Source organism: Cornus florida, unplaced genomic scaffold (assembly GCF_030987335.1).
Source record: "Cornus florida cultivar Cherokee Brave unplaced genomic scaffold, ASM3098733v1 CherokeeBrave_3.0.0_Hap2_Chr10, whole genome shotgun sequence".
Classification (NCBI taxonomy): domain Eukaryota; kingdom Viridiplantae; phylum Streptophyta; class Magnoliopsida; order Cornales; family Cornaceae; genus Cornus; species Cornus florida.
The window spans coordinates 11876136-11893499 of record NW_026775580.1 but is presented as its reverse complement, the minus strand read 5'-3'; the positions used below and the strand labels follow the sequence as shown (position 1 = coordinate 11893499).

The following is a 17364-nucleotide window of genomic DNA, read 5'->3' as shown; positions in this document are numbered from 1 at the left end:
CATTATTTTTTTTATTAGGTGCTTAATTGTTTTCTTTTGTAATGATTTAATTTATTTAAATGATATTTATTTTTAGTTATTTGATTAGCATTACTTGTTAGTGTTTTAATTATTTAATTGACATTAATGGTTTAAGTATAATTGGTTTAGTTATTTGATTGTAATTACTTGTTAGTGTTTTAATTATTTAATTGGCATTAATGGTTTAAGTGTAATTGGTTTAATTATTCTATGTGTGTCTTATGTTATGTGTGTCTTATTTGGTTTAATTGGGTTTACTAATTATTATTTTGTTCAATTAGATTATTTGTTAAGTATTTAATGGTGAATAGGGTAAAATAGGTAAATACATCTAACTAGGGTTTTAATTACAGTATAAATTAGGGTTTTATATTATAGCCGTCGTAGGTTTCTACGTTAATTGGATGGGCCGGTTAGGATTGTGAGTTGGACTTAAATGAACCTAGGGTTTAGGAAAACTCTATAAGTATAAGGTAGACGTCTGTGTAGGGTTTTTTTTAAACAAAGCGCACGTTTTGTGGAAGTGGAGAAGGAAAAACGCTGTTTTTCACATTCTGCCAAGGTTTGATCAAAGCTCCGATTCTGCTTCGTTCGTGGTCCAATCGAGCTGAATTTTGGAGAAGAGGTTCATGACTCAGTGACGCACAATCTGAACGGTGGAGTTCAGAGTTTGACCTCGGGAACAGTGATTCGTACTCGTGAACAGTAACCGGGTCGCACATGTTTTTTCCATTCTGCCCAGATTTCATCAAACATCCGATCCCGCTTTGTCCGTGGTCCGATCGAGCTGAAATTTGGAGGAGAGGTTCATGACTCAGTGATGCACAATCTGAACGGTGCAGATCAGAGTTTGACCTCGAGAACAGTGATTCGTACTCATGAACAGTAACCAGGTCGCACAGGTTTTTTTTCCATTCTGCCCAGATTTCATCAAACATCCGATCCTGCTTCGTCCGTCGTCCGATCGAGCTGAAATTTGGAGGATAGGTTCATGACTCAGTGTCGCACAATCTGAACGGTGGAGAATAGATTTTGAGTTCGGGAATAGTGTTTCGTACCCGTGAATAGTAACCGAGTTTTGGAACTCGCCGGGATTTTTTTAAGAAGACGACGTTGAAACTTTGAACAAAAGTTTCTGAGGCAAGATTCTATCCTTACTCTTTCCCTTAGGCTTCATACTCTTTGCACTCTTAAATGATTCCAGGATTAATGAAGATTAAACCAAACTAAAATGATATCTGTTTTGCTATGAAACTGGTAGTTACAGTAGTGTTGTATGCTTGTTCAACCTAGACTAAGCATGTTTGTGGATGCATTGTGGTTCTGTGGTTCACGTTTTTCCTTACCACTGCTAGTATAAATTATTGGAAGGATGGGTCTAGATGATAGCTATCTTAACTTCTGTAATAGCAACTGTTAGAACTTAAATACTAGGAGGATTTGAGTTTAACACTAGATCGGTTTTGTGGAACACTATAATTTGAGCATGTCTACATACATACTGTGAATATTGTTTTGATGCTTACATTATCACAGTTAGTATCAACTGTGGAGGTTAGGATTTTGTGATACATACCCTACATATCTGTATGTCATTTGTAAGGTGTCAAATGGAAGTTTTAATTAATTCTGTCTTTATATCAGACTAAAGGGAACAACTTAAATTGGGCATGTATATGTTGTTGTTGTGACCCTGTTTATCAATGCTTATTTTATCACTGCTAACATTGAATGTTGGATGTTGGAATTTAGTTGATATATACTTGATTTATTGGTATTATTGACTACTGGAGGATTGGAAAGTAGGCACCGGTATGGGACGGTGGCATACTAAGGATGGGTTTGGTTTTAAATCAATACCATTACCCACCTACTTGGAATAAGAATGGGATTAACTAAAAGTTAAGTCCCGTGGATTTGTATTGTCATGGCAACTACTTGTTGAGCGGCAATACCAGGAATTTTGGATGGATTTTATATATGTACTGTTATGGTGCCTCGGTATGAGCTTGAGCCTCAGGACCGATGGCTAGGGAGCGTATATGCATCGGGATGTATAGCTGGCTACGATAGTTGGAGGTGTACCCTGTTTAGGTATAGGTACATATGCCCACTTCGTGTGCGTTTTAGCATGTTACCTCTATTCAGGTTGAGACCGGCCTGTAGTCCAGTGAGAGTCCTTTAGTGTGACTATATATATATTTACGGACTATTAGCTATTGTTGACTTGTTTAGGATGTACATGCGTATCGGGCCTCTGTTTGGATTGTAGTAGTAGAGAACTTGCGCGTGGGCCTGACCCACTTCTATTTTTCAGGTACACGACAGTTCTAGGCTTAGACGTGTTCGTGCTGAGCAGAGGACTCTATTCACTCTTCCGACGATGTAGGGCTCTCTCTATAGTTTTATTTCTGGACGTTTATTACATTTGTTCTATCTTCCGTTTGGATGTTTAATAGGGGTCCACTAGAGATGGATTCCCAAGTTGTAAACTGATGGAGTTTTGGAGTTTGGGTTTGATGGATTTTAATAATTATAATATTTTGCGGATTCTATTTTTAGTTCCTTCCAGCTTTAATTTCATTTCTTAATTTATTTTGTATTCCGTGTTCATTATAAAATATTAATTGTTTGATATTCCCTCAGGTTTGGGCCTGGGCCTGATCAACCCGTGTCTCGGATCCGAGGGGTATCTCAAAACCTAATGTATTCTTTGGTGTATATTTTGGGAGATGAGCTAGCCGGAAGTTCTTACCGTATCTCCTCTTCAGCAAACAAATATTGGTATATATTTTGAAAAGTGTAGCTTTGGTTATGTACTTCTAAAGAGGGGGGTATTTGATACTTGAACATGTGTTGTAGTGAGGTCAAGGAGCCATTTTCATTTAAACATGTGTCTTCCATTTTCTTGCACATTTTATGAATGTTAGCACAATTTTCATATTGGTATCCACATCTCCATGCCATATTCCATCATTAGGAAGGATTATAATTTAGTTTGAGGCCTTATATATGTGTATAAACGATTTGGGGTGACCATGGGCACCTTTTCCAGGGTTATTTTTCATTCTATTTTGGTTGGGATCGATCTTTGGTTCGTTGGGATTGATCCCAGATTGTATCTCCAAGTGTATTTTTCGTTTTGTTTTGTTAGGATTGATCCCAGGTTCAGTGGGATCGATCCCACACTTTTCTTAGCACTATTTTGTGCATTGATTTTCAAACGGCCATATTGGTGCTCATTTTAAACCCGAATTAGGTTATTCTTAAGTCCATTTTGGCCTCTTGAAACAAGCTTTCCAATGGCAGTAGTCTCATTCCAAAATTCCAATTATGGAACGAGTTATGATATTTTTTGTGAGATAGGCTCATGAAATCTTTTAGACTGAGGATGCCTTTTATGGCAAATCCATTCCTTTGATATTTGGGACCTCATATAATGTTATTATATGTTTGATTTGGTCTTCGTATACTTCATTTGATTTATCTTTGGGGTCATGGCTAATGTGGATCATCGCTTCTGCAATTGTGACCGTTTTGATTTCTTTTGCCATTAGTTTCCATTGTTGTGCATGTGCTCAAGTCTTGTTGACTTTGCTTGAAGTTCCTAAGTTGTCCTAGAAATGATATTTTTTCCTAGTGACATCTTCCTTATTTTTCGGTTTCACATTTTGGACTCAATTTTTGGGTCGGTTTGGATCTCCTAGTTAATGCACTGGATCATGGGATTTGGGGCATTACATTCTAGACCAAAAATAATAATAATAAATGAAAGAGATAAGATACTAAAAGGGTAATTTTGTACTAAAAAGTTATATTTTGTAAGTTGCATAAAAGTAGGAGCAATATATCCGTCTATTTTCTTTTAAAATTTTATTGTTGTCATGCTTAATGTTGCTGATTTGTTTTTTGTCTCTTCATTTATTTATTTATTTATTGGCCTTTTGTCTCTAATCATTTATTTGCTACAAGTCTCCGAACATAATTAGCTCTAAATTCCAAATTATCTATTTTTCCTATCTTTTAAAGCCATTTAGGGTAATTTTTACGTTTCCTATCTTTTAAAGCCATTTGGGAGCTTATGAAAAAACTGCTCGTACCAAAATTTATTTTCTGGTCGACTTATCAAGAAATAATATATTTTGAAGGTTGCGACATATGACTCAAATTGACAAATATGGAATAATGCTAATTTTGGAAGTACATAATTTTCGTATTCTTGCAAAAGTGGTTCTCTTGCATAACCACACAATTTTCTTTAATTATGTTAACAAAATTCTAATTTAACACATCTCCCTGAAGTGTCGCATGATAGTCCATCTGTTTTTAGTAATTCAATATCAGAATGTTCATTGATATGTTCTCAATCTTCAATAATAGTCTCTTTATCAATAGAAATCAATAAATTAAGAAGATAATACATAACCAATTACAACCCAGGTATATAAATATAATTATTAAATACCATACAAATACCATGATCCCAAAACAGTTTCATTAACCTGGTAAAAGGTTTTATCAGGTTAATCTCAATGCAATGCTACCAATTCCACAATTTTGACAATAAAAACTGACCGACTGATTCTGACTTCATTGTTGTATAACATGTTACATACTACTAAATGTAAAAATCTCACAATGTATCAAACAAACAATTATTATGTAGCGAAAAATGAATCAATTTTCATTGACGTGATCATACAAAACGTCCCACTCTGGAATTGTTCAGGAATCGGAAATCAGAGTTGAAAAAAATGGTACAAGGATGATTGTGTGGTAAAATTACAACCTATGTAAATTTGTCTAGTTCCAAAATAAAGCCATATGAAACTATGAACACTGGTGGAGACTATGTTGTTAAAGCATCAGGAAGAGTGGTCCGATATCCGAGCACCTTACCTCCGACATCTGGGAAATTCTCTTGTCCAGGCAAGGGACCCACCTTCCCATCAGCATCTACTTCAACTGGATATTTGAGAAGATGGCCCTGCAATGGAGTATAATCCTCAGCTGTGAACCTTTCCCAATTATCTTCAGCAATCTTGTTCACACTCCCTACACAAACCAAACTTTCTGGCTCCGTGAAGCAATCTTCAATCTTTCCTAGGTGCTCTGCCCACAATGACATTCTGTATCCATATATCTGCAAAACACACATCAATGAGTTCAATCACTTGCTAGTTACCCCAAATTGAAAATGTTACCTAGGGAGTGAGCCAATTGATGATCAGGAGCTAATAATATGACAATACCAACCTGACCGCGCGGATGTCTTTTCTTCTTAGCCCATGTGTAATGGGGCTGATATGCACCCATAGCTATTTCAGTGTCTCTTGAACCAGCCATAGATCGTTGGTTTATATTGGCAGACCCCAATATCACATACTCATCATCTACAATTATTCCCTTTGCATGCACATAGATCATAAACCGTTGAAATTTTTGCGAAGCTGAAACCTGAAAGTTCAATTTGAAGAACTTATTTTAGGTTACCTTGCAAATAACCAATATATATATATATATATATATATATATATATATATATTCCAGTTTATTTGTTCTAATTCAAGAACTCCAAACTCTTTGCCCAGTCATGTGTGGCCTTATTTTGGTCCAACACATGTTTTCAACATTAATAATTAGAGTGACGGCGAGGTTTGAATTTGAGACCTTTAGCTTTGACATCATATTAACAACCATCTATTCTAAAAACTTACGCTGTTAGAGGGAGTGTAAATTTAAAATTAAATCCTTCAATATGCGGGTGACGGTGAGATTTTAACACAGGACCTAACCTACTTTGATACCATATTAATTACCATCTACTCTAAAAGTTTAAGCTATTAGAGAGGGTGTAGTTTAAGCTAGAGAGGGTGTAACTCCAAATATTATATCCTCAACCCTACTTTATTGAAAAGAAAAAAAAACTCTAGGGAGTAGGGTATAGAGTGTAATGATAAGGCTCTAGCCTTATACCTTGGAGGTTGAGAGTTCAAATTCCTTCGGTAATTGCTTGGTACATGAAGAACTATGCATGTGGGATTAAGAATCAGTATGTGCCCGGTGGTGGATTACTAAGAGGCCAAAAATCACCATCAACTCACTGTAACTTTGGTCTTCCCCTTCTCGTAGCATCTATGTGCACTAGGTCACTCTTCTTCATTGACACACTTAGTGACTTTCGTTGTATATGTCCAAACCATCTAAATCAATTTCCTCTCAATTTATCTCCAATTGGTGCTATTTCAACCATTTCACGAATGTTCCTAATTCTAATTCTATTTCAACCATTTCACTGTAACTTTGGTCTTCCCCTTCTCTTAGCATTACCCTCTATGTGCAGTAGGTCACTCTTCTTCATTGACGCACTTAGTGACTTTCGTTGTATATGTCCAAACCATCTAAATCAATTTCCTCTCAATTTATCTCCAATTGGTGATATTTCAACCATTTCACGAATGTTCTTAATTCTAATTCTATTCATTCTAAGAGGCCCGACACAACCATCATCGGAAAAAAAATATATATATATGATTACGAAGAAGAAAACTGTTAGAAGACAATTTTAAACTGTACAAAGAAAAGAAAATGGAGAGAAGACTAAATGTCTTGCTACTGTTAGACCTCGTAGCATCTCTTTGCTGAACTTCTGTTTTAGGAAAACAAGGAATCATCGAATAGGAAAACTTGATGTTAGTCACATGATCACATCCCAGTGATCCCACATTTCTTAACTGAAAATTTGAAATTTCTAGTAACTCTTTTCGACATACTAAAACTAAGATCTGTTACTAGCAAACAGCAGAAGATTTGTATTTGTATCATAAGAACAGAATTGTCTACTTTGAAACCCTTGTAGCTGAAAACTTGTATCAGTTTCAGCATACATGTGGCAATCTTATTCTCAGCTTCCTAGTGGGTAGATCAGCAGTTGCAGAAATAAGTAATTAACCACGAGTAACATCTGATAAAATAAGTTCTGCAATGTATCATTACCCCATCAGCATTATGAATAAAGGAAGGTTGATTCGTTGAATTTGTATCTTCTGTGGGCAATTTTTCCCGATTACCAAGACAATAAAAGTTTAGGTAGTCTCTTGGATGCGAGTTCTCAAGATGATGAGATTTCAGCTCTTGTGCAATGACTTCATACATCATTTGCATTGTTTGTCCCTGCAAAAGAAAGACAAAATAGTTAAGACCATAATTTTCCCGTAAAAGTAGGGACAAGGCTTTGTTGGGTTGAGTTGATTTGTTAAGCCAACCATTCTGAATTAAAATACATCTCTTGCCTAAAGTATAAATGTTTCTCCAACCTATGTAAGATTATTTGCAGAACTATATGAGATCTTGATTTACAATGAAATATTAAAATAAATTACTGCCACAAATTAATTAACTTCTGTCCTTAGAAATCAAGGAAGAGAACCTTTTTCCTTTAATGGAGGGTGTCTCCAACTCCTTCCGGTCAGGAATAGTCCCTTCCGATACCCACAATCACTCCCCCAAGTCACGGGCAAGCAGGTAATATTGGGATTTGTATGCCCTACATGGCAATTGTTTGGATTGTATTGGACATTTTATGTTAATGGAATTTGTGGTTAAATTGCTTTTACATATATAGTGAATAACGCGTATCAATCAATTCATGAGATGGATTAAGTGTCCTATGATTATACGGGTTGATTCACGTATATGATAGGTGTTCATATGCGGACCTTGTTGTCAGGTGCTTATTTGTTATTATTTATATAATGTTGGGGCTTATGTGTAATTTCTGAAACTTGTTATTATAAATAGAATGTGGTAGAAGGATGAAAGGATTCTTTCATTCTTTCTCTCTTTCCCCATCTCTCTCTCTTTTTCTCTCATCTGCTTTCTTCTCTTTTTCTTCTTCTTTATCACTTACTCTTGATTTGATTATATCTTAATGTCAACAGATCTAAATCAGGGATGAACTATATTATCATTAGTTCTAATTCGGTAATTAAAGATGGACTCCTTATTTGCAAAGAATTAGAAGGGATCAACGATAAGTTGAGAGATTGCAACTGTCATCATAGCTATAAACTCTTGCCTTGGTTTGATAATTACTTTGATTTATTCGGTGAACTCCAGGGTCTAAAATCTGGATACTTTGGGTAGTTATTAAATCATTGACTTCGGAAAATACTCTCAAGATTACATCTAAGCTGGTATTTAAGATTACGATAATTAGTTTTGTTGATGCAAAAATCCACGCGACCCAGAACGGCGACATTTTCCTGCAAAACAATGGAGTTTATATCACCTCGAGTGGCACTGGTGTCGTGCCGGCCGAGGACCCTCTAACGATCAATTCAGTGTTTGGAATCGTATAACAGAAAAATTAATTAGGTATTAAATGTCCAAGAGTTTTTTTCTTATACCTCGTTTATTGGTATCCACCTTATTTATGGTTACCTTGGGATCCAGTCGGTTGTGCGAATCTCGATCAGGGAGATTCGGTTACCTTTCTTAACTGATCTTCCCTATCGTTATCAACAGAATGATGAAGTCTCATCATTATCGTAGGTTATAATTATCTTCTTTCCCCCGAAGAGGAAGTTAAAGGGAACTATACGATCAAGGCCGCTAGTCAAACATAGGGTTATTTTTCCTCATCAGATGCCCCTTATTTCCGAGTTAGTTTTGGACACAGGAAATATCAACTTGGAGCTAGTTAATTTTTTTTATTTAAACGGGGTACTGTTCCCAGGGTGAGCAGTCCACCTTGGGTACTTTACACTGGTGAACAGTCTAATCCACCTTGAATACTGTTAGGTGAATAGTATCCGAATATATATATATTTTTGAAGGAAAAAAAAAAACTGGGTACAAGTTTAATCACAAAAAAAGTGCTTGGTGATTTTATTATGTGATTAAATGAAAAAAAATCAAGGAGTAAAATTTAGGTATTAATTAAGCATTTTCTAATTAAAGTATTAATTAACAAGGCAGATTAACCTTTCTCAATCATTTTTATATAGTGATATCGCTTTTGACTAATAGGTTGACGCAATTTTTGGGTCATGAGATGATCGGGCCAAAATGGTCAAGTCCATTGTAGCCAAAGAGAGATTGGGCCCAAATACGATTCTCCCTCCTAGCCCCTACATTAGTGTGCTAAGCCTAAGGGTGTGGAGAGAGGGTTTGGAATTGTAGGCGTTGCTTGGAGCACTCTAAAAGTGGATGGAAGAGTGCTAATACCACTCTTACGGTTTCTATATATAATGTCCTTACAAACCCATTTAGGGCAAGATTGTATAACATAACGGAATGAGAAACTTGCAGAGTGTTCATCATCTCTAAAAGCTTCTCTTATATAGATATACATTCACATAAACACTTTCTCTCTCTACACAAGTTGGTTCCCGTATAAACAAAGGATTAAGGAGCTCTATTTGGGACATAGGAGTGAAGAGCTATGGGGTTTAAAGATGATGCTTGAAGAAGGAACAAGGAATCAAGGAGGCGTTGTCCCTAAGAATCACATCAAGAGTGATTAGCCTATATACGTCATTCATTAAATTTTTTAAATGGTTCCACCAATCTCTACAACAAAGTTTTGGTTTACATGCTTCCTAACGCAAGACCCATTTCCATCAAGTGACCAAGGAGGAAGTTTTTGACACTCTTTAAGTATTTGATCACAAGTCCTCTGGATTACACAAAGGCCTTTATGCCAAATCGGCTAGCCTGTGGAAAATAAAAAATAACCCCTTGATCAATTAGCACATTCACATATAGGAATGTATTGACTATAGCTATACATTATGAATAAATGCTTCGTTAACAGATCCCTATTTTTCTAGCCACACGCACAAAAACCGGGATGTATTTCTCAAAAAAAGACGCTGAAAAATATTAAAGAGTGCAAAATTCCACTTTTTTGGTTTGACTATTGAGAAAGTTTCAGGTTAAAAAGAAAAAGGAAAAAAGGAAGCCTTTCAAACATGAGATTCTAAACTTCTTCACCTTTTCTATGTGCATTGTGGCAGTCTACTTCACCTTTAGTGCCCTAAAATTTCACCAACTAACCTCTTATTTGTACTGTTATCAAACTTTTCTGCATGTCAAATCAATTAAAAACTCATATGTCAGATTACCTGCCAATAAAGAATTTCTTGTACAGAAGCAGATGAAGGGACACCCTCAGGCCACATTGGGATGACAACATAAACTGAAAATCTTTCTTTTGCTTTTATTTTACTAGCGATCTTCAATGCCAGCTCCATTGGGATTAGATTATCCGCCCCTACGGACAGATAAGTAACTAATTTCAGTAAAAACTTTCGCAAGACAAAAGGAATGTGAAAGAATGGAAGGAATATGGTATCTAGACGGTACTTATCAAAAAATATATATGGTATCTAGACAGTCAAATTAATTAACAACATAATGCAACACAAGGAAAACATGACTCATATGTGCTATATATAGGGCCCATGAAAGAAAATATGATTTTCACAAATATGTGTTTGAGTCCAGACGCAGATTGTTATGTAATAATTATTTTATCTCCAAAATATATATATATATATATATATGAAAACGTAAAAACCAACTATATATTAACATGTATAAATTGATTGCTCCAAATGCAAGAATATATATATATTTTTTACATAATTATGTGTTTATCACACAGGATGTTTTAATTTGAAATATCTCATTGGTTTGATCAAGTAAGCATATTATGCATGTTTTTATGGAGAAGGTGCACAAACCTGCTTCTTTGTAAGAAGGCCATGCATATGATGACCCCAGAAAGTATTGATTTTCGATATATATAAAATGCTGTGCAGATCTGATTGCCTGGACGTATGCAGTTTGAATGCTCTTGTCAATCACCAAATTTTTTGCACACACTAGGTTCTGTAATAAATGGGAATGTCACAAAATCAAGCAATTACCAAAATAGAAAATAATAATAGTTATAATGATAGCAAATGTAAACATCCCATCCAGTCCATAAGGAAACCATAGCGGATTACCTATTGTATGTCCCCATCTTTGGGAGGTGGAGGTAAGAGAATATTAGAGACAGACCAAACCTTTGTAGTTATTTTGCACAAAGTGGCTGCTCTAGACTCAAACCCACATTCTCCCATATGTCAGTTCGAGTTTAACCATTGCACTAATCAATGGTAAATCACTTCCAGAAATTTTTTTTTTTTCCAATTAAAAGATACATCGAGACAAACCTGAGCCTCAGCAAGATGAACATCTTTGGGAAATCCTTTCAAAGAGCCCGAATCTATAGAGCGGAATACCTGCCAACATCACAACAATCAATCAATATCAAATTAAATAATAGATGCTTTGCTTCACAGCAAGAAGTCCGAACTGATTAACCTGAACATGCCAGTTTCCGGAATCATCTTCCTTAGAAACCCATAATGTAGGATCATCATTTGGAACAGATTTGGAAGGACTTAGTATCCATGAAATGCGTTCTATCTTTATTAAAGAATCATCATGCCAATGAGATATCCTTTTAAAACGCCGTCCAAACTCTGACCATTTCCTGGCTCTTCTCCACCTCTGTTCAAAGTTTGTGAGAACATCATATGCAGCAGGCCCTTCAATTTTGCAATGCAAATCATGCCAAGGTTGTCTTGGACCCTCAATTCCTGCCTATTAAAATAAAAAATAAAAATAAATAAAAAAGAAAAATGAGAAACAAATAATCTATCTTGTGAGAGACATTGCTCTAAGAATAAACCATAAAATATTCAGAAAGATAACAAATCAGGTCATTATACTTGATGGTCAGCAACATGCTAATTTGATACCAAATCAAGATTATGTTTTAGTCATCCAAATATGTATACAGTAGTCCTTCTTCTATGTCCCATTGGAGCTAAGTATTGAAGAAAGAGTCCTGCCAAGGTGTATCACACCTCTAAATAGAAATTTGCTTACACAAGAAATATTATGTTCAAAACCAACTGTTTTCATTTGCTTACATTTGAAGAAGGTGTTCCGATATGCATTATGAATACAAAATATATAGCACAAGTAAGTCTTGGGGCATGGGGATTCTCTGAGAGCTTTCCTTTAATGGGGGAAACCATAGATGTTCCTAGACCTTTTTCTCGATTTAGGTTTCAACAGACTATTTTGCGAAGCCCTATCTGAAATGCGCTCTTAATTGAATTGCTAGCCAAAAACTTATCAATAACTTGCAATTAAAATAATATGTACATAATGTTGGCAGGCTAAAAGCATCTTGAAGTCACAATGAAAGTTAAATGGAACAAATACCTACAGGAAATGTTGGATTGTGATAATCATCCTGAAAAACAGTGTTGAGGTCATGAAATAGTCGATGCTCAGGTGTATCATAGCGTCCATCACAGAGGTCCAAACCTCCTATAAAAGAAGTTATTTTCCGATTATTTCCATATGCTTGTGTATCCACAATTACACATTTCTGATGGTGTGTATAGAGGGTTCCAACAACCTGTAGTCAAATACAAAAATAGAAATATTAACCAATTGTTCAATTTAAATAAATTACTGTTTCTTAGAATTTACAAAAAAATTATGCACAGGAATTTAAACAGACTAAATATTAGCAAAATATGCCAGCAAATTTTCTCCTGTATGGAGAAGTGATTGACTGGAGATTGATAGACTCATTGGAAAGAGAGAGAGCCCAATCCCCTGGAATTAGACTCAGCCATGTATGATATTTGTAGCCTTCAGCAGGCTGGAAGAATCAATTCATTAAGACCATGATCAACAAAGTGACCAACTTGGTGGCCATGTCCTACAGGTTGGGAATGTGTTCTCGGGACAGGTCTCCTTTACCCCTCCTGCATCAGTAATTATTCTTCAAAATGATGTATTTCCCATTTCTGTTTTATACCATAGGTTGCTTCTTGTTTTACATCCCTGGATCTTTACTCAGTTTTTAAATAAAACAGATCATTTCTGTTGACTTGATTCCAGTTATAAAGTGTAGTTCTAACTTCCTGTTCCAGTTATAAAGTGTACTTCTAACTTCCCTCTACATCATATAGAGGGAAAGAAAAAAAAAAAAAAATTCCAGCTTTTTGCAAGTTTGTTGATATATTCCTTCATACCGATAAAAAAAATAATAATAACATTGAAAACAGAAACATATATATATATATATATATATATATATATATATATATATATATATATATATATATATCCTTCATACCTATATCATTGAGCACATCATTGAAAACAAAAAAGTAATCAACAAGAGGAAATATACTGTATGAAGTATGAACTAAAGTTGTATTTAACTGGAGAATGAGCATTATAGTCATTTTTTAATTTTCATGAAAAAAAAAAAAAAATTTGATAATTTAATCAAAGAAGTGGCAGTAAGTCAAGATGTTTTCAAGCTTCAAAGAAGACAGGAACCCAGGATTTTAGCATTGGACATCGTATGGTCTAAATCGCTTATGATATTGCAAGCAAGCAGTTTACTATAAATTTTACTATCACATATAGTGGGAAGATAGAAATTACTGGACCGCAGTTTTAGCATGCCTGTTGCTTGAAAATGCTAAGCTTACTGCTTGCATAACGAGGTGACAGCACACAAGTGACAGATGAGTGCTTGAAAAACTTCCTTGTTTCTTCATCATGGGTTTGCATCACTCCTGCCTGCAAAAAAAACCACTATTAAATCAACAATGAGAAGAACTCTCAACCAACTTCAAAGAAAACTTAACAGAACTAATGTTTGTGCCTTAGTGGGAAAAAGCTAATTGAATGCAGAAGTTGTGCATGAAGTACAATGAATGCAATCCCAATAATAGGCAGTATGACTTTCAATACTAGGTGAATGCAATCATCCAACTAAAAGGAAGCTATTCCCCAAATTTCAATGTGACCATAATCCGCCACTGCTTACAAAATAAAGTAGAAAATGGTATTGCAGCTACTCATTATTGCTGATTCAAGAAAACAACTTGATTAACTAAAAACTTATCACCAAAAGCAGTTCTCTGGATGGAAAAGAAGTGGTAAACAATACATTGCGCACCATTGCGGTGGTATCCCAAACAACTTGTTGCCTATTAACAATTGAGCAATTGTGTTTATTGCTTCTAGTATTGGAAATAATACAAATACTTCATGTACATCTGCCACAGCAGAGATTCTGTAAATTATTTGCACTCATATTCAAGCACATATAGTTACTTCCTAATGTTTTTCTTTAAGAAAATAAATTAGCTAAAAAGAAACTGTTCTAAAATCAACAATTCAATTTCCATGCTGAAGTACAGTATTTTCAGCACCAGCAAGAAGTTCAAATAGAAAAAAATAAAAACTCTTCCCTTTCTAAAAGTTTTCATTAAATACAAAATCCAAACAAAATTTCATATCTCCTGAGAATTCTAGATTAAGTACAATAATTTCAACTTCAGCAAGAAGTCCACATGGTTCAAAAAAAGTCCACCATGTTATTTTTCGAGCCCTGTTATCATTATCAAAACTGGAAAGACATCACAATCCTAAAAAAACCAACTAGTAATAAGGGACAGATATTGAATTGACTGCTCAAAAAAGGAAATGCAATTATTATTAAATGAAATTAATGGGTACCAAACCAAACCGTGTTTATGAAGAACTTGCTGTGAGAAGTCTTGTCATCCCAAACCAACAATAGAACTCGGACACCCTCTTGTGACTTGTACTTGAGCAACTCACCCAGATTCAAATTGCCACCACTGGGCAAAGGCCTACTCGGCTCTCGAACCAGCCTCACCTTGTGGTAAATAGACCAACCCACAATATACACCAAATGATGAGCCTCCAATATCGCATGGCAAATGTCCTCCCAACACTTTTCGTGCCTAAACACCATTTGGTCATCCAATTCTATCTCCGGAAGCATACCCTCCGGCACGTGAGCGTCCTGATACAGCGTCACCGACCCTCCGTGTCTCACCGGAAAGTAACTTTCTCTGATGCCAAACTGATCCGGATCCGCAGCGATACCCGACTTATAAACCGGATTTGCACTGCATTCTATAAATCTCATCTCGAGTCGGACCGCCGATTCGGGCTTCGGCGGCTTACCGTACGGTCCGATTATCGGGAACCAATCGTTGATGAGTTCGCCGGACTTGATTTTCTGGACGGAGACGGTGGCGACTCCGATCAGATCGGCTCCGAAGACGTCGTTGTCTTTGACCTCGAACTCGACCTGGGAGACTGGATGAGCGAGAGGGATGTTGAAGTGCTCGTTCCAGACGGGGCTCTGGGAGTTGGGTATGACTCGCGTGCGAGCCACCCTGGCTCCGGCGAGGCAGACGGTGACGTAAGGGTCGCTGGTGATGATATTATGGTGGTTGCTGCTGCTGCGGCGGCGGGAGAAGGGCTTCCGGCAAGTGTCGAAGGCGGTGAAGCAGCGACGAATGCGCTCGGAGACTAGGTCCATGTTTGGCAAACATCGAGCTTCGATGATCTTCAGATCGAGGTCTCCGTGAAGATACACGATATTATCAGAATCATCGTCCGCCATTGACATTGATGGAGCGTTGAGATATATATATATATATATATAAGAGGCGGCAAAAACTTAGAATGCTGCGAAGAGTAATTAAGGAGGGTGACGGTTGAATGAGGTGAATGGTGACAAGGACGGGTCTGGATTGACGGCGAAAGAAACGGATAGTGAGAGATTACGTTCTTGGAGGAACGTGGTGTCATCAACACGGATAACGGCTCAAAATTTCAAAATCAATTGGGTCGCCAAACTACTACCTAAAAACTTCAGCTCACGTGGGTTCAATTCCCTATATTTTTGTTAGGGTGATGGAAAAGGAGAAAAAAAATTGATTTGAAGTTTATTTAGTTTATGTTATTTTATTTTATTTTTAAGTAATATTGTCGTAAAAAAAGTCTTGTAAAAGTTGTATAATTATATTTTGATTTTCTTATTATGCAGTTATTAATTGTTTATTTATTTATTTTTTTATTTTTTTATTGATATATTAAAAATTTTGTTATTAGGTATTCTTAAAATTTCTTTCAATTTTGAAGAGATGAATAATGTTGGTCACTATTTTTAGTAGTAGAACCATTTATTTCCTCCCTTTATTTCCTTCCTCTCAATCAAAAGATGAAAATTTTATTATCCTTCTTTCCAACTAAAAATTTTTAAAATTTATTTATTCAAGATTAAAATTAGTTCGCTGTATTTTAATAGTTATATCTTAATAGACTTTGGTTTGTTTGAATTTTAATGAAAAATATTTATATATATTACGATAATTTGATTTAAGCTATCGGATGATGAAAATTATACTATCCTTCTTTCTAACCAAATAAAATATTAAAAAATTTTAAAATTAATTTATTCAAGATTAAAATTAGTTTGGTATTTTAATAGTTAAATCTTAATAGACTGTTTTGGTTTGTCTGAATTTTAATGAAAAATATTTATATATAACAATAATTTGATTTAAGCTATCGGCCTAATTTTATCTTCTGATAGTTTTGAATTTTTTAATTATATTATATGGTCATTATTTGAAAATAATATTTTTTTGAGTACATGCTAAATTCAAATTAGAAAAACGGTTCTTAGATCCACCATTTAAACCCAAAATGGTGGGTAAAATCTATTCCAGTTATGAATCATGGAACCTTTTAAATTTTTATGGTGGCTCAATAAAATTTGAGATCTTAAGCAAAAAAAATAAAATTTACCTTTTAATATGTAATAAATTCATATAAAAAATATTTAATAATATTTATTTAGAAAATATACTCTTGTTTTTTAGATGCAAAGTTACTGATTAGATTCTTATATTCAAATTTTGTTAAAGTATCGTTTTTAATAGTCAATTCATTTAATCTTTTTTGTGTCATAGTTATGTTTGATATAATTTTATCAACTTTAACTTTAAAAAACTCCTTTCATTATAGGTTTTTTTTTTCTTTTTAGAACTTTTAATTATGAAAATAAATCCTATGTTTTAAATTGTTTAAACCTACAATGAATTGAAGAAATAACTTGGTCGACTATTTATAAAAATTAATTGATTCTACAAGATTTTTCGATTGATTAAGTTGAATTATATAATCTACATTCTCATTAATTTATTTGAATTATAAGTAATGAGAGAGAGAAAAAAAAAATATGTGAGAAATAAGAGACAAAAGAAGAAGAAGAAGATATATAAGTTAAAAGAGAATATGGAAAAGTACACCAATTCCCACCATAAAAATTAATTGTATATTCAATGTTTAAGGCTTGTGCAAGTATAATGAAAAAAGAAAGTGGGGGGAAAACAAAAAAGTTGAGATAAAGATGTAAATCTT

General features: G+C 34.9%; 1 pseudogene; it reads right to left on the bottom strand.

Annotated features, from left to right (window-relative positions):
- Nucleotides 1-4676: 4676 nt before the first annotated feature.
- On the bottom strand, nt 4677-15748 carry LOC132279266 (phospholipase D delta-like; annotated as a pseudogene).
- Between the last annotated feature and the right edge of the window lie 1616 nt (nt 15749-17364).